This window comes from Protopterus annectens, chromosome 1.part2 (genome assembly GCF_019279795.1).
Source record: "Protopterus annectens isolate FY-2018-M chromosome 1.part2, PAN1.0, whole genome shotgun sequence".
NCBI lineage: Eukaryota > Metazoa > Chordata > Ceratodontiformes > Protopteridae > Protopterus > Protopterus annectens.
Window position 1 is genome coordinate 1,234,367,556 of NC_056727.1, and position 22,979 is coordinate 1,234,390,534.

The 22,979-nt window shown below is 37.1% G+C and overlaps 1 long non-coding RNA gene across 1 annotated transcript in view; it reads right to left on the reverse strand.

Moving 5' to 3' along the window:
• Nucleotides 1-2,154: 2,154 nt before the first annotated feature.
• Nucleotides 2,155-22,979, reverse strand: part of LOC122792495 — a 56,045-nt gene continuing 35,220 nt past the window's right edge. The window contains exon 3 of the long non-coding RNA XR_006363324.1: nucleotides 2,155-2,225. This is a non-coding gene — a long non-coding RNA (uncharacterized LOC122792495). The remainder of the gene's footprint in view (nucleotides 2,226-22,979) is intronic.

Below are 22,979 nucleotides of genomic sequence, written 5' to 3' on the forward strand. Positions count from 1 at the left end.
ATAACTGACATGGTGAAATAGTAGGGAAATAGGAGAAAAATATGGGTGGGTTGGTGTCTGCAGTTTAGTAGAGAGAGAAATGTACTGATACAGTGTTATGAGACAGTAGGGGAGACAATGTTATATGAGGGATGAAATAATGGTTAGTGGTTATTACATACCATACAAAACCAAAAATCTATTTTCACATCTGTTCTAACCTCTACACTAACTCTAACATATTGCTCTTCCACTATTCATATGTCCAAACCCCCAACCCTCCTTCCTATCCAGATTTCTTTCAGTGAAAGTGAAAAAAATAATTGATTGTGGGTATGTTGGAATGAGGTAGCTGCATGTTATAGGATAATGAGTTAGAAAACTGTGTTTTAGGTTAATAAGTGTAAGGAAAGTGGGGTGGGTGGGAAAGGGAGTAGGGTAGGGGAGCAGAGTGAGCCCAAACAAAGCAGGTTGAGCCAAGCCCAGAGGCAAGCACAGTCCAGAAACAATCAGTAAAAAGTCTAACAGAAAAAGGCCATGTACTGTTAATAGTAAGAAAAAAAGAGGTTTTATTATGTAGTACTATCAGGTAAAAAAATGTCTTAAAGCAGGCTGATTAGTCCAGCATTTAATAGACATAAATATGTTGGAAACCAACAGATTCTTTTAAGAATGGGGGGAGGCTCCCTGCTTCCAAGCTGATTCACAGTGTACCAACTTGCTATAAAGTAGATAATGCCTTAAATAAGTATATTTTAAAACTTAAAAAAACTAAGCCAACATAGTTTGCAGAGAGAAAAAAAGATGCTGCAAAGTGAGAGAGAACAGAACTGAATAATGAGCATTTTTTGTTGCAACTGTTTATTTAGTATGCAGGACTTTTAACAGTACACTGGCATTATGGAGAGGAAAAAGACAAAGCTTGGCTGTTAGTTTGCAGAGAGAAGAAAAGATGCTGCAAGGTGAGAGAGAACAGAACTGAATGATGAGCAATTTTCATTGCAACCATGTCCACTGATTCCCTGTAGGGTCATTTACAGCAATCAATGCACATCCCCAGTGAGCCACTTTCAATGCATGCATCACTGAGTGGAAAGATGTACTTTATTTCACGGGTTTCATAGGTTTGATTACCTTGAAAGTCTGACTGGACAATAAAAAACACTTCAGCACAGACATGGGGAAAAAAGCTCCATCTGACATAAAATAATAGAATCACAGACATAAGAAACATACAGTACACAGAGATCACAAACATCTTTGTTAAGACAAAGGCAGTACAGTATAATCAATATTTATATAGAATGTACAGGATGGAATTCACAGTGCAATATACAGCACACCGAGTTTTATTCTCAATACTTTATATCATTGGCAGTGATGGGTATCTGTGTGAAAACTTCACTTTTAGATTCACAAAAGAAGTACAATATAACCAAGATTTAAATACAATACAGAGTGCAATATACAACAGTTGCATTCTCATTACATTATACAATTCCTGGATCCTCAATTTGCTCCCATGCATTCAGTACATTGGGCAACAAGTGCCCTTCAGCACTCATTGTTTCATAGCAGGTATGGGTTTTATGGGGTCGGGTTGCTAGCCTGATGTTCAACCCTCCTCAGAGGCTGCACCACACATACACACACACACACTCTCACACCTAGGAGCAATTAAGTGTGTCCAATCCAATGCAGGAGGAAACCGGAGTACCTAGAGGAAACCCACATGAATGCAGGGAAGACATGCAGACTCCACACAGAAGGCAACCCAGAAGATAATCGAACCGGAGAACCTCTTTCTGTGAGGTGATAGCGCTAACTGCTACACCACTGTGCTGTCCACATTATACAATTAACAATGATAAATATCTATGTGCAGACTTCACTTTTAGATTCACAAAATCAACTGTGTACTAATTGTAATAATATGTTTCTTCAGGAAGAATTTTATTGCAAATGTTTTGGTTTTAATCCGAGCAAAAAAGAAAAAAAAAAAAACAGGAGGAAGTACAGTCGATATCAAAATAACTCATATTTCATAATGATGAAATACTTTTTGTAAAATGTCTCTGTACTGATTCCAACCTATTTAATTATTCTATAAGTAACAAATACATTGTTATATTTCAAACTAGGTCTGATAAAAGTTTAGTATAAATGAGTTAAATACTCACCTTCTCTTAATGTGATATTTCTCAGCAATATGCCTAATTGCTTCATAACTTTCAAAACGACTGAATCTACATGTTTTAAAAAGGAAAAAGTTCAAGTAATCAGTATACCCAGGTCATTATATTTTTCAACTTCTGTTAATTTCATAGCCTGTAGTAATAATTCTCTGGGTATATGGTTTCCAAAGTATATGATATTACTTGTTCTCATACTTAACATACCCAACTTGCAATCATCTGTATATTTATTATACCAACTTATATTTTTTGGAAATGCAGACAATAGAATATTAAGCAACACTGGTCCCAGCACAGAATCCTGTGGAACTCCTTTAAGCACTAGAAGTGAATCTGAGCATCAACCATTACTGACTGTGATCTTCCTACTAACCACTTTGTAATCTAGTTTATTAAATAAGGATTATAATTATCCTTAAGTAAATTGACATATATTCTAGAATATGGTAATATGTCAAAAACATTAATTTAATCCAAAAATATAACCTAACCCATGTCTGTTACATAAGACATCAAAATCATAGAATTCAATATGATTAGTCTGAGTTTATTTACCCTTAGTAAATCCATGTTGGTAAATGTCAACACAATTAATCTTTTCTCTAATTCCATGAGTTTTAAAAGGCACCTTTCATAATACTTGCCAATGACAGATGTTAGACTAACTGGTCTATAATTATTTATATCCCTATGATTCTTGATTTTATATATTGGGGTACTATTAGACCTCTTCTATGACTCAGGAGCAATAAACTTAAACATGTCAGATAATATTAGAATTAATTCTTGCTATAAGTTTTAACCATTAAATGTAGAATATTATCTGGCCCCACCGAAGAACATTTTTTAAACATTTTCCTGAAAGCTTTAACTACAAAATCCATAAAAACTATTGGGCATGCATTTTCAAATGCATCCAATAAACATACATAATCAGCCATATACATGTTACCATTATATTCTGTTTCAAAATGCTTATTAAATACATCTGTAATCACCCATAAATCTTGTATATTATTTCCAATAAATTCTAAAGATATAATTACACTTTTGACCATTCTAAATTAATTTTTATGTTGTTGTTGGTCTTTTCGGCTTTTCCCAGTTAGGAGTCGCCACAGTGGAACTCCGGTCCACTAATGATTGGCAGTAGATTTGTTTATGGTGCTGAGTTGTCAGCCCGACGCCCAACCTTCAGTGAAGGCATGCCCATTTACGCATGTCTTTCAGAGGCCACTCGACCGCGGGGAGGACACATAATAAATCTTTTTGTTCTCGGTATCCACTGCCAACATTTCTCATATTTTGTTCTTTTCTTGTTAATTTTAGTGCCTATCCTATGCTATTTAGTTTTGCTTTATATAAGCTTGAGGGATATTTCTTGTAAAACTTAAATCCTCTTCTTCTCATATAACTAAGTATCAAAATAATTTCCTACAGTTTTAAAAGAATAATGACAATGTTCTTCAGATGATAATAATGTTTCCAAGAGAAGAAGTTCAACTTTATTCTGATGTAACATTCCAGCACAATTACGGTAAAGGCTTAAGTATGTAAAATAGTAGGAATAAGTCTAAACTTTACTTCCTTTGTAAAGACTAAAACCATTTTATCTAACACTTAAAATGAAAAGAAAAGCATGTCAAAGCTTATACAAGCTTTAGATTCTTAATTATGATGCAGGAGTAATAGGCAATAAATGCCTCAACTTTATTTTTTAAGCATAAGCATATTATATACGTATGTGCATATATAAACGATTTTATTCATCCATTCTAACCACACAGATGTGCACAACCAACAAAAATGACTGAACTGCAAGTGTTTACAGATTATAAATGGGTAGTTTCTGTGAATGCCTAGTGGTGTTTCTTCCACGTGGTAAATTACTAGAATCATGTCAAAATTCTAAAACTGTGGCTGCATTAAATAAATATCACTGTATATAGAAAAAACAAAATGTCAGAAAAGTTAGCAAACTAGGACTTAATGTAATCCCTGAAGAACAAATATGTAACACTAATATCTGACATCTTTTTTACTTAAAGTGTTGACAGCTGTATTACTAGATTACCAAATTGTACTGAAAAAAGAATAAAGGTATACCTCAAATTTAGGGCCACCTGACTGATTAAATTACAACCCAGAAATATCTTAGAATTTTCTGCACCTTCTTCTATGTAAATCATTTTTTTTCTTCACTTGAGGGACAAATATGTTGGTATGTTTCTATTAGCCGATTTCCGATGGCTTTAATACTGTCCTATGGGGTAAAAACTCACAAGAGAGAGAGAGAGAGAGAAATGTGGTAAAAATAAGAGAAGGACAGAACACAGGTAACTGAAAAAATGGATATTTTCAATAGCAAAGTGCAACAGAGCAGCTGTCTTGGAAAAGGGATTGATGAGCAAATAGGAATGCTTCTACACTGTGAGGGAGTGAATATGAACACAATGTATATTTATCCAGCAAGGGTGCAGGAGTATGAAAAGCCTTAAGGTGGATGACATAGATGCAAATACAATCAATAAGAAATGAAATGTACTGGGTAAGACTAAACAAACCCTATAATAACACAAGATGTTGAAAACATGGGGGTGTGCTAAGATTACTGGTTTGTGCTGTAGCCAGGAAAATGCTGAGACTAAACAGGGCTAATAATCATTTGTCTTCCATTAGTTTCTGTGATTTTCTGCTCCGTTACCATACAGTGCAGCAATAAAGTACGAAATCTGACTTACTTTGTGGTAAAAGAAGGGAAATTGGGAAGGTGTATGTTAGTAATAATGACATATATCTGAACTGGAAAAGATAATACAGAGATGGCTATATTAAAATAATAATGATAGCACAACAATGAAAAGAATGGTAGTGCTAGAAACACTATACAGCTAACTTAGAGAAGCCTGTTTTGTAATCATTTTAGGGCCCATTTTTAAAAGACTTATTCTTATGTAAGTCACTTACACTAAAAGCAATTTTTTGGAATGAGGACCTTAATGTGCATTTTTCCCACTAGCACATTATTACACAAAATTAGTTCCAGCTAATTAAATAACACTGCTAAACTACTGCTTCTGAAATCTGGTTGGGAAATGCAGCTTGTCTAAAATATGAGACCCAGAATGGATGCAGATGGAAGACAAGACAAAATAACGTATAACACCGGCCTTGTTTCTTAAAATTAAGTAAAGGCATGACAAAACTGTGTTTATACAGTATTGTAGCTGTTTCTGTTAAAATTGTAACTAAAAAATGATTACAAAATACATGCTTACAGAAATATTAAGTGAATTGTACTAACTAATCTAAGCTAAAACAAAGGGAGAAAAGTCCTGCTTATTGCTTCAGTGCAAACATTTTGAAAAATGTGCAGAATCCCTAAGAAAAGCAATCATTTTTTAGAGGAAGACTGTCAGGTCCAGTAGCAAGTCACTGAAATTCTAAAGTTTCTGTCAAACTTTAAATGTTCTGCATGATATAACAACATATTAATGCTGAGTTACAAGGAGCAGGTGTTTTCTTTCAGGTCTATATTACTTCGACGAAGCAGCTGAAGTTCAAACACCATATGTTCGAACTTCTAACCTCGAAGTGCAAAAACATCGAAGGCTTAGAACAGCGATTTTTTTCCCAGAGAAAAAAATCTCTGTTCCAAGAAACACACACAACACAAGCACACCAGAAAAACAGCAATCCACATACATACACTTAAAACCTACATCTTACCCTACACTAAACTGTACATACACTACTATCTATCCACTTATCTTAACCCAAACCCTAACCCTAAAGTCTGTCACTATCGCACACCCACTTCACCCACGCTCTTACCTTAACTCACCTAACCCACACCCTAACCCTATCGTCTGCACAATCGTACACTTACCTGAACCCAACCCATAACTTTCCACCACAGTGCTGAATATAGCAAAGCCACAGAAACGGCCCACCGAATTCTTTTCCTGGGAAAGAATTCGGTGTTCTGTGGCTTCACAATAATCAGTCTTCGAACTTTACAGTTTGAGCATATGGTGTTCGAACTGCTGAAGTTTCGACGAACTGATAGGAACCCTTTTCTTTCTTGTCTTCCCATTGTCTCTGCTGCTGCTTGTATCATTCCCCTACATTCAGTCTTGGACACAAAATATGTGTTTTTGTTGTTGTTGTCAAATGCTGTTTAGAGTATGTGTTACTATTAAATGTTGTGCTACTTTTCATTAGAGAAATAAAGCAAAGTGATGTATTTGTTCCCATACTCACGTTAATTGTTTTAATGTATGCCAAATGTCCTACTGTTGTCTGTAAAGTAAAATGTAGGAGCTGTTTCTCATACTTGTCTATAGATTCCACCAAGGATGTCTGTACATATGCTGCTTATTAATTAGGATCATTTTTCTATATTTGGTTTCTGAGTACACCCCTCTTCCATTCATAGCCTCCTGCGCAGGTGACTTTACACCTCTGATATTCATAAATCTACTGTTACTGTTAACATGGCCTCATCATAAATCTACCATTACTTTTAACATGGCCTCAGTGCTGGTTCTCGGTCTGACCACCTGCAAGTGCCACTAGGGTTCAGTAGCAAATGTAAGTAGACAGACTACCTGTTTCTTTACAGAAAGTGTGCAGTTTGACATGTATAAACTGTTGTGCCATTAACCACTGGTCCCCACTTATGAACCTGAACTGCTATTGTTGGAAGCATTAAAATGCTCTTCTTTTGGTGTGAAGCCTGACTGCTTTAATTTTTTCACTGCATGTGTGAATCTTAAATAAAATCTTAACTGTGGATACAGGGCCAATACATTAAGGCAATACAAAGCAACAATGCCAACTAAAAAGTTTCAAACCACACCATGAATAAATATTTCCTTGACTCCCTTGACTCCATCTCTTACTATAGTGGTGATACTGGCGGTATAGCTGTGCTTCATGGCTCATCATGGGAAGGGCAACACAGAGAAACAAAGAAAGAAAACTGATGGCAAAACAAAATATAGTATCATGTTAACTGAACTTAATGATGGTATGACTTTTGATTTTGCAAGAAATTTATTCTGCCTAGTATCAAAGATAAACATGCAGTACACAGAGTATGGTTCTTTGCTTCTAGCTGTGTGATTAGCTAGTTACAGTATCTATACCAGTTCTTACTCACAAGAAACAAATTTGATTTACGTCTTGTCACTGTCTGAAATGCTACTTATGAAACAAGTGTCCTTACAGATTATTTAATAAAATAAAATGCATATTGTTTGTTTTTTGTACGCATAATGCACATGTAAGTATGTACACACACAAGGTTAGAGTATCAGTTTTGGATTTGTAGCAATGATTATCTACAAGGCCACTACACACACACACACACACATATATATATATATATATATTATATATATATATATATATATATATATATATATATATATATATATATATATATATATATATATATATACACACACACAAACATATATTTGGGTTTATATGACTGAGTTTTCAGAAACTCAAAATTCATACGGTCAAGACCACATCATTGACTTTCTGAAAACTCTAAGTAAAAGAAAAAAAAAAATCTACATCTTTGCAGAGTGGCAAGCCCCCCTGTACCCTCACACCCTCTGCAAATTATATATACCAACTCTGAACACACTACAGTGGTGAAAAGGGTACATTCTCCTTTGAAGCAGTTCTGTGTAGATTGCAGTACAGTGGGGCTTGGGAAATTACCCTTTTCTCCACTGTAGTGTGATCTCAGAGTTGTTGTCTGCAGATGGGGGCTCCTGTACATTTTGTTCTTATGTTTCCATGGAAACAGGCTGACTACAGGTGAAGGCAATAAATCTTGACATCTGGACATTGCTGACAAAAGCATAATATTAAAAGGTATAAGGGCAAGCAGTTTATTAAAAAATAAACTTTGAAATTACCGTAAATGAATAAGAGATAACAGCTTTTCTGATCTGTAAATTCTTCAATGCGTTTAAACAGTGTATAATTTAGTTTTATTTAAACATAGCCAGTGCACTTGTTTCTCTTAAGGCTAAAAGGTAATGCCTTCTGAAAACATATTAGCTGTTTATCACATCTTGGAGGGGAATAAAGTAAGACAAGAACAGACTACAATTAGTGCAATAGAAGCACAGGCTGTAACATGTGCCTTAACATGAATAATCTTAATTTTAAGTTGGTTAATGCCTGTGGGTGCAGCTGTCAATTTGGGACAAATGTTCCTATCACAATGATTAAATTTCAATATTTGAAGATGTCTGTAGTCCTGTGTGTTTAAAGTTAATAGGCTATAAGGATGTTCTGGGAGTGTTTGTTTGAGGTTTTTCATTAAAACAAAAAGTTGTGTAAAATGTGACATAGGTTGAAATGGAGATGACAAGAAACTGTATAAAGGATCAACCTGCATTTAACACAAAAGCTAGAAATAGATATTTAAACATGCTGCCATATATAATAGATTAGAATAATAATTGTTTTGGAATGAGAATGGCCTCACATGTGCAGAAAAAACGGCAAGAGTAGTGAATTACATTAAGAAATGCAGACTGTAAATGGAAATGTCACAGGAGACATATTTGGAAAGAAGTGACCCTGTGAATGTAATAAAGAAAATATATTAGGATGTATATTCAGCAGAATATCAGGGACAAAGGAAAATGGGAGTACTTACATTAATTGCTACAGGAGCTCCAATAATGATAGAAGAGGGAATAATAGATAATAATGGTAGATTTGGGGTAGTAAGGGGCTGCTGGTAAAGGAGGAGGATTACACTGACATATATTTATATTCCACCTAAAACTGCTATTCTGGAGCTTAAGAAAATTTTGGAAGAAATAATCAGCTTTCAACAGAGAGTATTACTTATAGGTGAAAACTGGAATTTGATTTGGAACAGTAAGAATGCATCTGGGGACCTATATGGGAAAATATAACAAAAGAGGATAGATTTCTAAATAAATTCATGAAAATATTTAGTATAGAATATGTAAATTCAGTAGCAGGAACTCTGATAAACTTTACATATTATTCACTAAGGTACAATAACTGGACTAGACTAGACTGAAACTATGATTCACAGGATCATGTACATTTAATTGAGAGCTTTGGCACATACAATAACTATTTCAGATCATGCACCAATAACAACAAAGATAAAAATGCAATGAAGTAAAAATGAGACACTGGCAGTTCCCCTCCTACCTGTTAATAAGAGAGGAATTTAAGGAATGGGTAATATAAATTATTTGAGAGCTATTATGAAATATAGAAATTTCTTCAGAAGGTATAGCCAGTGAATGAGATAAAATGAAAGTGGAGTTTAAAAATAGGGTAGAAATAGAAGAAAAAGAGATATGGTTAAGAAGTAACAATAATTATTTAGAGGGGCTGACAGAGGTTAAAGTATTGCAGAATAGGGGGAATCGCACAGAACAAAGAGGTGCAACAGCAGAGTGCTAAAGAGCAAATACAGGAGTATATGGTTAATGCACGAGTTTAGATCAACTTAGGCAACAGAAGGTTGAATGGGCTGTTGCCAAACTTAAGGAGCCAAAAACAAGAAAAAATATGAGAGATTCTGTAGAGGTTTTATAGATACTTTTGGAGGCTTTATAAAATGTGTATAAAGTGGAGAAATGTAAAAAAAAGGCAGAGAAATGTGGAAATCAAGAAAAAGCACAAATGGAAATATTTTTGGAAGATTTAGGTATGCTAAGGTTAGAGGTATATGAGGGTAAAAAAATAACAGTTAAGATGGGAGGAGATAAGATAAAAAAACTGATGTATAATCAATCTGTAGGAAAGCCTCCAGGAATACAGGAAATAGTGATAAAGATCTGGAAGGTATTGTTTAACAGTATTTTAAAAGGATGGACAGCACCAACATCCTGGAAGAATGCTGTGGTGGCTGCAATACCTAAAGAGGATAAAGACCCATCAAACCCAGCTTCATACAGGCTTATTTCAGTTTTAAACCATGACTATAAACTGTTTCTTTCCATAATAGCTAAAAGAATTGGAAGGTGTTGTCAAGCTCAATAGATATGGATCAATGTGGTTTTCTGGAGGAGTGGCAAACATTTGACAACATTAATAGAACAATGATGATCCAGAGGGAAGCAGAATATAAGAAAATACCACTGTTATTAGTGGATCTTGATGAAGAAAAAGCATTTGATAGAGTATGCTGGAATTTTATGAGTAGAGCAATGAAATAGTTTGCATTCCGTGATACAATAATAAGGTTAATTAGGATGCTATATGAGGGATCAGGGGCAAAAAGATTAGTGGGAGGGTTCCCCTCTGACAAGCTGTGTCTGAACCTCTAGAGGAGCCAAGCAGGATTGTCCTCTCTCCTCCTTTGTTATTTGCATTATATTTAGAACCATTGGCAAATAAAATATGTGACTTAGAAATTCAAGGATATAATGGTACAGTAATCAAGAAAAGTTGGCTTTATTTACAGATATTTTGTACCTGGTAAAAACAGAAATTGACGCGTCAGTGTTGTGGAACATTCTAAGACAGTTTCTACTCTTTTGGGATGTACAATTAATGAAGAAAAAACAAAGCCTATAGGTGTAAACTATGTACCTACACATGAATTGGTTCAGTAATACCCATATTTATGGGGACACGATAAAATGAAGTATTTAGGAGTATGGGTTTAAAAGGATTATGTTATGGCAGCTAAGAATATGTGGAAAGAGACTAAACAAAAGATAATAGTAAAACTGATAAACTAGAAGCTCTTCTTTATGGATAAGAAGCTACAGGAGTGATAATATTTTTAGCACCTTTATTTTTATACACAGGTCAGGCATCCTTTATCAAACAGAAGAGATGCTGAGGATAGTAATTAATAAAGAGTTGAAGGCTTTTATCTAGGATGGAAAGAGGGCAGGGGTCAAGTGGGATAAGCTGATCCTTCCAATAGAACAAGGTGGTTTATGATTACTTGATTAGAAGGAATAGTTTAAGGCTCTTATACATAACACATGCAGAAAGCTATAACTCAGACTGGAAAGGGATGATGATGAAGCAGCCATACATAATATTACATTCTTAAAGCCATAGAAAGTATTCTAAGAACTAAGCCAATATGAGAATGGAGAAAGGAGATTCTGCCAGTAGGGATGACTGCAATTAGGGGTACAGAGAATAGGCAAGAGAGGGCTGAAATTTACTGGAGAAAAATAGCAAAGAAACCATGGTTTTAGCAGCAAATAAATACAGGGGAATAAGGTAAAAATGGGAAGACGCCAAGAATACATTTGGACTGCAGGCTAGAGACTGCCATTCTTATCAGGGATTGATAGAGTATATTCACAAAGAAAGGGATAGGTGAATCCTAAGTGAAAGAATCATGCTTGTAGAGTTTTTTTAGATGAATCCAGAATAGAAGCTGCCATTAAAAAGGGATAATTAGTTAGACATATACAATATTGCACTATAACTATAGGAATCAATCAGAGGAATTTAGAAAAGATTAGGAGGAGATTTGGTAAGAAATTCACAAGGAAACAATGAGAGGACAAATGTATGGCTCCCAAATATGCAACAAAGTCTAATTAATTGAAGAGTTTTGGTTGGAAGTGTTTGCATAGGAATTTTTATACCCCAAGCAGACTCCCAAAATTTTTTCCCCAGGTAGATGGCAAATGTTGGAGGTATGATGGGGGAGAAAGAAATAACTGGGGACATATATTTGGGGAGTGTAACGAGTTGGCAGAATTTAAAACTTCCCTGCAGAGTACTTCATTAGACATATTGGGTGAGCAAATGAGAGTAACTAAGGAAATTATTTTTTTTAACTAGGATACAGGTAGGCCCTGTTAATTTTAATTCTAGTGCCTGTCAAAAAAGCAATTACTTGAAAATGGAAATCAACATCTAAACTAATCATATTTGAAGTAGGAATATAGCAACAAAGATAAAAGAACTGGAAGTGGGATATTTTGAAAAAAGGTAACAGCAAAGTACATAGAAAAAAAGAAAATTGTGAGGACAATGCATTTAGAATAATGTTTTGGAGGAGCAGTGAGGTTTAAGGGAAGGCAGGAATTGAGCAATTTAAGCAATGTTGGATTGATGCAATTGTACAGAACAATATATGTGATGTATAATGTTTATAACTGTGAACATATTAATGTAGTTTGTTTTCTTTTATATAAATGTATGTTTGCCTATGTAATAAATGATAATTCAATAAAGGTGTTAAATAAATCTTGGAAGATGCCTATCTCTAATTTTCATTTGTGATTGTCTGCTATTGTCCTACACAGCTTGTCTGCCACACAATTTTGCTTTTGGGCAATACAGGAAGCCTCTAGAGTGAGACTGTATTGTGAAGCTATATCCAGAGCTAACATGGATATTCTGCAAAGGGGATATGACTTGGTTCCCCCTTACTTGCTGATGTACCACTAGACTGTGGTGTGATGCCCCTGCACTGGCCCAGTAATCAAGGAGCCTCAATCTTCACCACTACCACCAATGAGGGATGTACACATTGAGAGCATGACAAGGACACACACAGTGAAGTACATATTCTTTTCAGAGCACACTGAGATCACAGTCAGTCTGGGGGCTGGTTTCTCCCTCTTTCTCCAGATTCCCAATAAGACTCCTCACTAGCAGAGCTATAGGGTTAAGATCTCAGCTGATGGGTCAAGCCAAAACCTCCAGCAACCTCTCTGTCCCACCAGTGCTTCATGTCCCTGCCCAAGTAGCTGACCCACACACACTTTGAGATTTGATTTATATACAAACACACAAGACACTCCTGGGGAATGCTGGCATACGTTTACTAGCTACACTCCCTTCTGCCCAGACTATAAGGTAGTTACCACTGCCACCAACCTCCCTTCATCAGCTACTATAAAGCCCTTACAAAGGGTGGCCAATCTTACTGCATAATGTTACTATTATCCAAATAGTAAGTGTAACCAAGAACAAGGCTATTCAGGAGTGGCCTGTACAGTGTCACCAAATACATATGCAAGTACTTTAAGAGCTTAAATATATCTCACAAATATTGGCCACAAAGATAGGTTTACATATATTTAATAATAAATAATAAAAAAAAAAAACAAGACAATACTCAATAACTCAGCACAGTGACTACAGAGTTCAGAATCACAGGAAATATTTTAAAACAACACTGCAGAACAGTCTCAAATAAATACAGAAAACATCTAAACTGTCTTTACTATATTTCTATCTCTAAAAGAAATTACTGTACCCTAGACTTACTTACAGAGAAGGCAGAAGTACTGAAGATGGATGTTTCCAGGTCAAAAACAAAATGCAAAGTCTGTCTCTGAGAGAGTTCTTAAATTACTATCAAAGTGTACTGCTGGGTCAGCTCAGATGACATCACTCTGTCACCTGCCTTCAGTTCCCAAGCTAACAGAAACTTAACAAAATTTTAGTATCTCTGTGTGAGAAGTACATATCTTTCAGATGTTTGCTCAGAACTGGAAGTCATAAAGCAATTAATGACTTTTACATTGTAAACATAGTAATTATTTCTGTTTCAATACAATGGAAAAACTTCTAGCTCTAGACATCCTGTCTTCTTGCTGAAACTGAGAGCTAACACAACTGTAAAACAATTTCAACTTATTTTCTTGAGGGTTTGCAAGTTAACTCTCTATGCTCCAACTTCTACTATTAAAACATACATTTGCACAGGTATATAGTTTATATACATTTCTGTTCTTTTCCAGTAGGGTACATAGTGGTTACATTCTTGAAGGTCAGTACATAACATACAGTTCAACATACACTTCTGCACCAGTGTTTAATATACACATAACATATAGTTATCTTACATTTGTAAGACAAGCATATGAATCATATTATTATTCACAAATGACATATGATTAATTACAAAATTCCAGAGAGCTGGGCTGGTAGTGTCACATCTGATATTGTCTGTAACAACTTGAAGAGGTCCCAGAGACCAAAGATGATTCAGAGAACTGAGCATCTTCATCAGGGCAAGCATCTGTTTTATTGTATTTGTGTGCTTCTGCCTTTCCTTAACATCCTTCACCACCTTACACTTTTATTTCTCCTGGAACTGCTCCCCATGCAAAGTCCAATGTGTCTGTGGTGACTGATGGCTTTGAAACAGGAAGGGAGAAGGGTGACCTGGAATTAAAGATATTTAATGTCCACTAAGTGATTTCTCTTCTGACAAACCCCAGCACTGACATTTGAAAAGGAAAAGGATGATTGTGTTGGGATAAAAGAGACTTCATATACCATTGTATCTTTCCCATATGGAGTTTTGCCAGGGTTATCATGAACATCATAGATGCCATGAGACCCAAAATCCTGAGGTATTTCCTTCAATGACTGAAGTCTGAGTGGGAAACTTTAAATACAGATCTAGATAAAGATCTATTTTTTCCTGTGGAAGAAAATCTCTTTGAACTAGCTGACATCACAGGAACACAATCCTGTGTGAGGAGTCAAAAAATATTTTTTTTAATGTTCTCTTGAAATCCCTGTTTGTGTAAGAGCTCTCTCACCCAAATGAGAGATACCTGACACTTTGAAAAAGACCCTGCAAAGATAAGCAAGTTGTCAAAATGTGGGAAAATGTGGATACCCTGCAATGGAGCTATAACTGGAGCTATACATTTTGTGAGCACTCTTGGTGGAGTAGATAGTCTAAAGGGTAAGGCAGAAAACTGATAATGTGATCCAGACATACAAAAACCTTAAGATATGTCTGAAGTGTGGATGAATAGAGATGTGACAAGTATATTTAAATCTAGTGTCACTAGAAAACTTGAATAAGGGATAGAGGTGACAGGTTGTGAAGTGACATCATTTTGAATTTAGGCACTATTGCAAACAGGTTTAGCAAAAATCCAGAACTGGTCTCCAAGCATTTTCTTTCTTTGGCACTACAGACATCTTTGAATAAAAACATTCCGCTGCCTGGGAAGAAGGAAACTAGTTCCATCACCCCCTGGAACAACATGTGATGAAAGGCAGGTGTAAATAAAGGAGTCTGGTCTGGTAGAAGAGGGATTACACCCTGGAAAGGAGGAATTTCTTCCCATTGCTATCTGTAACCTTGATGAATGATCTTCAGAACCCATTTGTCTGAAACTATATGTTGCCAAAAGAAAAGGAGAGATTCAGACTTTCTGGAAGGGAAATGGGCTGCCAGAATGGGGGTAGGGGGAACAAGGTCCCTTAAATAGTCATTCTGACTTGTTGAACTGTCCTTGGTTTTGGGGGGGGGGGGTCCCAGAATTTTTTTTTAAACTCCTTGGCTTCTTAAAACAAGTTATGTACTTACTGGTTCATCCCCTTACTTATAATCCCATTTTGCCTGACATTATCTGAGATCAAGTTTGCACAAGAACCCATAGTGGACAAAGGGAACTATACGCAAATCTCCTTAACTCAATACTTGACTCATATTCTGCTCTGGAGTTTAAAGAGCATCTGAGTATAGACCCAGTAGACAGACAGTACAGTCATACTAGAAACCAAAAGATAATTCCAAAAATAATGGAAAGGGAAAGGAGGGCAAGAAGTTGAGGAAGGATGGTAGCAGACAACCTGGTTCTATCATTATGTTAAGTACATAACTTTGTACATAACTTTCGTATCTCATGTTGTCTCTTCCATCCATTCCTCAGTGGATGGTACACAGTCCACAGCTAATGAAACTCTATGGGGGTATTATGGAAGGATATTCTGAAGGAGGACTGACCCAAAAGCAGCCTCATCTCTGAACAGCAAATTCAATTTACAGTAAACTCTCCGCTAACTGGAACTCAAGCAAACCAGAACTCTCAAGCAACCAGAAAAACAAAATCGAAAAAATACAGTACAATTTTCATGTGTTGCACTTTCTGTCCCACACACACACACACACACACACACACACACACACACACACACACACACACACACACACACACACACACACACACACACACACATCTTATGTTTTAGAGTTTGAGTTTTAAAAAGGAATATAGGAATAAATTCCCTCTCTCCCCAACCTAAGAACAAGTCAAACCAAACAAATAGTATAAGGTACAGTATTAGTCAGGTCTATTTTTAATAGTAACTCTCAAGTAACCAGAAACTACAGTTATTCGGCATCTACTAATCCCCATGGGTGCCAGTTAACCAAGAGTTTACTGTATAATGAGAAATTAAGGTATAAAGAGTGGATGAAGTGGCTGAGACAAAAATATCATCAATGGATGCCCTAGAGAATGAAGAGGTACACAAACACAGATCTACTCAGATGAGTCTTGATGGGTAAAGTCAGGTCTTTCTGTCTGTATGCATAAGAGATGCAGTCTGATAACCATCTAGATAAAGCCACTTTAGGTTGTCTTTAGAGAAAGACAGAAACACTTTATCAGGCTTTATAATATTCCTTGTATGGTGAAGACAGAAATGGAGCTGAACGACACATGTCTAGTAAGTGCAGCATGTACCCTCATTTGCTGGTAACATTCAGGGAGAAAAAGTTGATAGACTGATTTAGATAAGTCTGAGTAGTGATCTTAGGAAATAAAGATAGATTTCTTAGCAAAGATACCCTAATTCTTATGAAAAATAAGGTAAGAACAGTTTGCAACACAGGGCCTGTAGTCCTGATACTCTCCAAGCTAAAGTGATTAACATCAAAAATAAAATTTTCCAACCCAGAAATGTGATGTTGACCTTCGCTGCCAGTTCAAAGGGATGCCTAGTTAGAGCTTATAGCATAATAATGTCTCAATGAGCAGTGGAATCTCTCAAGAGAGGTCTAAGAAAGAAAGTGCCCCTTAAGAAGACCTTGTATAATCAAACAGAAGTGCTGGATGATTGATTTTCTCCAATATAAAAGTCTGAAAAGGTGGCTACCTGGCCTTTTACAGTAGAGCAACTGTTCCTGTTGTGAAAAAGGGAAGCAAAAAAGTCTAATACAACTGGAAATGGAGCTGAAAAAGGATCCAGGTTCCAGCAAGAAACCCAGACAGAAAACCTTTTCCAGTTGCTTTTGTAAATCTTCCTGATAGATGGTCTTAGAGGTAATGTAAGAATGTGACTTACTGTGGACAAAAGCCTGGACTGACTAACAATAATTAGAAGTGCAGAAACCAAGCAGTTAACTTGAGGGCTTGAATGTCCTAGTGAGGCATTGCGGACAGTTTGAGAAAGAATATCTGAATTGGGTTCCAGCACCAAAGGAAGGTGTATCAAATGAGGCCAGAGGAAGGGAAACCACACCTGTTGAGGCCAGATAGTGGCAATGAGGATGACTGTGATCTTTCACTCTGATGCTTTCTGCAAATATTTTGGAATAACAGCAGTAGGAGGAAAAGCATGTAGAAACCCAGGGGGGCAAATGTGGGTCAGACCATCCCTCAATGATTCCCCTACTGGAAGATTAGGAAAAAGTACCTTCTGTACTTAGTGTTGTGAGAGGAGGCAAAGAGACCACAGCACAGTCATTCCCACTGACAGAAAATGTGCTCTGCCACTGTCAGACTGAGGAACCACTCATGAGGTAGGTAAGGTGGGTGGACCTGCTCAGCCTGTGTGTCAGAGCACTGGATTTCCCCAGGATGTGTGGCTATCAGAAAGTTTTCAGAATATATCTCTCTCCCATTGCCAAAGTCTCATTGCCGCTCAACATACTGGGTAGGATCATGTTCCCCTGATTTGTTGATGTACCAGACTACCAACTTGTTGTGTATCTGGGATGGATAGCACTCTTAAAGGCAAGGCATCCTGGAAAGTCTGCAATGCTAGGAAGACTGCCCACATCTCCAGAATATTGATGTCAAGGCTGGTCTTGGAGAAGGACCATGTGCCTTGGACAGCTTTTCCAATGTTGGGCCATCACCCCATGTGAGAGCTGTCTGTGGTTACAGATGCCTTAGGAGGAGGGAAGACGCATGTTCAACCCTGGGAGGCCTTTGCAGACTTGAGCCACCACTGTATGATTGATTTGCAAATCCTTGTAACAGGTACTTGGAAAGTCATGGGTTGATGTCTGATGGACCATTGTACTGCAATTATCCATTTGAACACTGTCAAACTCTCATGTGATGTCTAACAGGAACAGGGTGATGGAAACAGCCACTGATCCTAGAAGTTGAAGGATCAGTCTCTCACTGGTGGCTTCTGGCAGGAAAGGACCTCTAATGCCTGATTGTGGAGGATGGTCAACATGCTCTCTGGAAGTCTTGCAATTTGTCATCTTGTATCCTATCAGCACCTACAAATTCTACTGTCTAAACAGGGAGAAACTTGCACTTGTCTGAGTTCATCGGGACACCCAGTTCAGAGCAAAGGTAGAGCAAGTATTCTCGGGCATGGCTACGAAGATCCTTTGTAGGGACAGAAAACAGCTAATTGTTAAAGTAGTAATGCTAACTATATAAGAAAATGATGCTTTCTATAATGTCTTTCAATCTAAATGGGCTTACAGTTAAAAATAAAAAAGAAAGAGTAGTGAACTATATTAAAAAATGAAGAGTGCAAATAGGTATGCTACAGGAGACACACCTGGAAAGAAATGAATGTGAATTTGATAAAGAAAGATTTTCAGAATGGTTATTCAGTGGAATATTTGGGGCAAAGGAAATGAGGAGTACTTATTTTAATCGCAAGAGGAGATCCAATAGTGATAAAATGGAAAAAAAAAAGATAATAATGGACGATACATAGTACTAAGGGGCTACTGGCTAGGGAGGAGGATTACACTGGCATGCATCTACATCCCCCCTAAAACTGCTATAATGGAGCTTAAGAAATTTTTGGGAGAAATAATCAGCTTTCAGCAAGGAATATTACTTATAGGTGGAGATGGAATGTGTCTGGGGGGCCTAGAAAGGATAATGTAACAAGGCAGGGTAGATTTTGAAGAAATTTATGAAACTGTTTGGCATGGAAGATGTGAATTTGGTACTAGGAGTATGGAGCGAATTTACATATTACTCACTGAGATACAAAAATTGAGCTAGGCTAGATATATTTTATATCTCACAGGAACATGTACATTTAATTGAAAGTCTTGAAACGCACCCTATAATTATTTCAGATTATGCACCAATAATACCAATAATAACTAAAATGAAAATGAGACACTGGCGCTTCCCCACCTATAATGAAAAGAGAAATTTAAGGAATGGGTTGTGGACTTATTTTAGGAGCTACTAGAGAAGACAAAATTTGTCTTCTGAAAACATAGCTAAGGAGTGGGATAAAATTAAAGTGGAATTTAAAACTATGTTGGAAATAAAAGAAAGAGAGATATAGCTAAACAGTAAGAAAAATTATTTAGAGGGATTGACAAATGTTAAAGTACTGCAAAATAGGGGAAATCTCTCAAACAAGAAAAGGAGCAACTGCAGCATGCTCAACAGAAAATAACCTCATTTTCTGTTGAGCATTCTGCAGTTTCTCCTTTTCTTGTTCTGAGAGATTTCCCACCAACCCACCAAGCCTTCTTGAGCCAGAGCTTCTTCCTTCCATTTTGGTTCTGAGAAACAGAAAAGGACCTCTGTGGGGGTACAGAATCATATTCCTACAGCAGAAAGGATCTCCCATGTTGCTCACTTTTGGAGTGTAAGTACTTAACTTTAGGCCCAAAAGGTAAGGATCCATCAAAAGGGGCTCTGACAAAGCACTTCACAAGTGCATTCAGGTATATCTCCTTACAGTTATGTCAGTGCCTGCAGTTCTCAAACTGCCTTCTGTCACATTACAGATGAGGTGCATCAACACATTGGAAAAGGACTGGAGGGTGGTCAGCTGTGAGTAGAAGGTCTTCTTGTCCTCTGCAGAGATGGACCCAGAGAGGAATTTGGAAATTATCTTTGTCAAGTCCCTCTGGAATCTTGTCACTTGTACCAGGTAGTTCAGCATCCTCAAAACAAGGGTAGCTGAAGCGTACACCTACTTCCAAAATCTGCCCAATGCCCTAGACTCTTGGTTAAGGGACTGGACAAAGAGCTTTGCTCAGCAGCCTCCTTCTTAATGGTGGTCACCACTACCATGGTATTGACAGCAGGACCCTTGCTCCAATGTAGATAGTGTTTGGGTGATATTAGGTACTTATACAGTTTGTGAGGAATGAGTTCAGACATGTCCAGCTTTTTCAATGTTTGCTTTGAGATAAGGTCAATCATCTCATTTGCAGGAGGGACCACCAAAGAAGTAGCCAGATTGGACCCGAAATCCTCAAGAAAAACTGATTCCCCTTGATGGGGGCTTTGGAATACCACTGACCTTTCTGTCTGAAAATTTGAGGATCTCACCAAACAAGATGTTTTCATGGGGGATCTCGGGAACCCCTACCCTTCAAAGTCAGTGTTTTCTGTTAATGACTCCTGGGGGGGTCAATTTGCCTCCTCTTACATGGATGCTTCCAAGGAGCCTCTGTGATGGGATGTTCTGGCAAGAAGTCAGAAGAGTAGGAGTCCTGAATATGTATACTATCTTGAGGCTCAAAGAGCCCAAATGTCCTGTTGGAAGAGGATGAGAAGGATTAGGTCCCAAGGGTATTCTGTGTGGGATGAGCACAGCCGAGTGAGAAAAGAAGTCCTCTCATCTGACAGGAAGAGTTTTCTCTCAATAACCTTGAATGCTGAGTTCGAAGGGGAACCCCAAACCAGCCTGGCAGAGCAAAGGCTGATGCTGGAGATAAGAGAAAGGGACTGCTCTGAAAACTTTGAAGTCAAACTCATCCCCTGGATCCAGGGCTGAGGCTTCAGACCAGAGAACCTTCCAGATCCGAACTACTCAGAACTGGTTGTCTCAGAGAAGGTGTCAGATTAGAAGACAACTATATCTTCGAATCTTACATGGACAATCCCTGGCTAGTGCTTGGATCCACAGCCCCTGAACCTGAAAAGCAGTAGGTGCAACAACGGACTGAGGGAAGGACCTAAGCTCACTGGTCTGGCAGGTGCCAGAGCTGAGGGGAAACCCAACTGAATTTGGGTCCTGAGAAACTTCATTATCCAATCCATTTTACTTCAGAGGCTTCTAGTAGACCATACTGACTGTAACAAAGAGGTTGTAGATGGTGATCTGGAAGATCTGTGAAAAGATCTTTCTTGCAAAAAAGAAGAGGAGAGCAGAGGAGAAATAAGCTCCAGGGAGAACCTAGGCTCCAGTAGTGATGGAGTATAGGATTCAACAAGTATCAGCTCTGAGACTGGGGTCGCATCTGAAGATTTAGGAAATTTCAGAGCAGAAGATGATGAGCAGGCTGGGGAGTACTTCCTTGATTTTCTCCTTAGATCTATATGTATTTTTGTCCCCCCTAAGTTCTGTTGGAATGCTTTTTGACAGCAGGGTTTGCTCCAGAAACAGAGGCCTGTGGCTGGGATGAATCTTCCATAGGAGCCAGCAGAAGTCCTGTCAAAGTTAGTTTGATTCTGCATTCATTGATAGCCCTGAGACCAAAAGCAATGCAGATGGTACAGTACTCGTCTATATTTGTAGCACCAAGACAGTATATGCACTTTTGAGTGTGCATCCAAGTAAGGGATCTTGGGGCCACAGGCCACATATTTTTTTGAATCCTGATGATTTGTTGGACATCCTGAAAGACAAATTAAGAAAGCCACACTATGAAGATTACTCAAAATGGCACAACCACAAACAATTTACACTATCTTAATAAACAAATTAATAAATAAAAAACTATCACACTAAAAATCTAAGCTAAATAAGCACACACCAACACAGCCAAAGGCATGAAGCAAGAAGAATGCAAAAAATGCAAAACAAGATAAGTATATTATTTTTTCTTGTTTTGATAATAGAAGGAAATAAAGTTATAGAAAACTAAGAAAAAGAATGCCAAAGGGGAGACAAAATGCATTGAAATCACCTAATGACAATACCCAGCAAGCGCAATAGAGATTTGCATCCTAAACAAACGAGCAGCAAACGAGATATGAGGTAATGTCTAGGGCAAGAGGGAATTATGGATAAGGGGAGGAACCTGCGCTTTGTACCCAAAGTCAAAAACCCTTCTGTTAAGGAAGATTAGGAATAGACATCAGATTATCTGTTTACCAACATTTTGAGACTATTTTTTTGACAAAACTGGATGAGAGGTTAGAGAATACCTTAGAAAATTTGGAAAGGAACATTTTAAAATCTCATTTTTAACATCACCTGTGAGTTTCTGAGAATAGAGCCAGTTAAACCTCCTCAAAACAGCACAAGTGGCCATAGCCCTGGAAGAAGTATTAACTGAGTCATAAACACACTGTAAATAAATAGTAGTGACTTGTACAAAAGAATAAACTAAATTATTTAAAGCAGATTTTTCCTCACAAAAAGAAATGCAGACAAAACATCCCTCATACTTTCTCAGTTAATCAAAACAAACATATGAACCTGACGATTCAAAATTCTGAAAATCAAAGTTGCAGAAGCACACAGTTTTTCCCATACTTATCAATATTTTTTCCATTCTCATCAGAAAGAGTAGGATTGGAACTAATTGTTTAGCACCAGTAGGATTAAAATAAATGTATGTACTTACCATAAAGCATATCTAAACAATTCTACATTGGTTTGTGATTTACTGTGGAGTTGACTGATAAGAGAAGTTTTATTTGAATTTATATTTTATTTATCACTGTTTTTCACTGTTTGTAGGTAGGAATGGATAGCTTAACAAGATTTACTATAATTCATATTTTGTTGTTTTATCTTTAAAGGACAACAGGATTCTATTATTAAATGCTCAACTTCTCTGTCCTTATTCTCCCTATTTATTGT